This window comes from Octodon degus, unplaced genomic scaffold (genome assembly GCF_000260255.1).
Source record: "Octodon degus isolate 3935 unplaced genomic scaffold, OctDeg1.0 scaffold00123, whole genome shotgun sequence".
NCBI classification, from domain to species: Eukaryota; Metazoa; Chordata; class Mammalia; order Rodentia; family Octodontidae; genus Octodon; species Octodon degus.
The window spans coordinates 7,062,012-7,063,115 of NW_004524699.1; positions in this window are offsets into that span (position 1 = coordinate 7,062,012).

The window sequence follows — 1,104 nt, forward strand, 5'->3', positions numbered from 1 at the left end:
TTTTTTTTTTTTTTTGGAACTGGGGATTGAACTCAGGCCCTTGCACTTGCCAGGGAAGTGCTTATTCCACTGAGCCGCCTCCCCAGCCCCTCAATTTTCCTCTCTTGAACTCAGTTTCCTCAGTCTGTAAAGAGGATTTAGAGCTTGCATGGTGGTGCACACATGTAATCCTAACACTTAGGAGGCTGAAGCAAGATGATTGTAGTGAGTTTGAGGTAGTCTGGGCTACATAGTAAGTTCAAGACTAGCTTTAACTACATAGCAAGACCCTGTCTTTTTTTTTTGTTTGTTTGTTTGTTTGTCTTTTGCAGAACTGGGGATTGAACTCAGGCCCTTGCACTTGCCAAGGAAGTGCTTACTCCACTGAGCCATCTCCCTGGCCCCAAGACCCTGTCTTTAAAAAAACCCCAAAGACAAAAAAAGAAAAAAAAAAAAAAAAACTGGGCATGGAGCACTATTGTGAGTTTGAGACTAGCCTGGGCTACAAAGTAAGCTCAAGGCGAGCCTGAACTGCATAGCAAGACCCTGTCTCAAAAAGACAAAAAATGAAAAAGATTAATACTGTGATGCAAAAAAAAAAAGGGGGGGGGTGATGGCCAGGGAGATAGCTCGCCTGGCAAGTGCAAGGTCCTGAGTTCAATCCCCAGTTCAAAAAAAAAAAAAAGATTAATACTGTGAGATAGCTCCTGTGAGACAGGAGGGGGACTGAGTGAGTTGTCACTGTGGCCCTTTGTCGGGAAATTTATAGAGCAAAGTCACAATGTGGGTGGTACAGTGTACATCAAACTAAAATCAACCAATCAGATTAAAAACGTAGCCACTTAAGCTAGTAGTGGCCCAACCAGGAAGTAGAGTATGTGCTTTGCAAGCTCTTATGGCTGGTGCCATTAACATCCATTAACATCCCCTTTCCTAGGACCCTTAAAACAGGAACTATTTTGGGTTGGGATGGATCCAGATGTCCTAGTCACCTGATGCATATCTGGATTTGAGGCACCTAGTATCATGCATATCTGGATTTACCGGACTGGGTGGTACTAATTACACTATAATCTCAATGTATGCTTAGGTATGCAAGAGTGGCCTTTGTGACTTTATTTATTT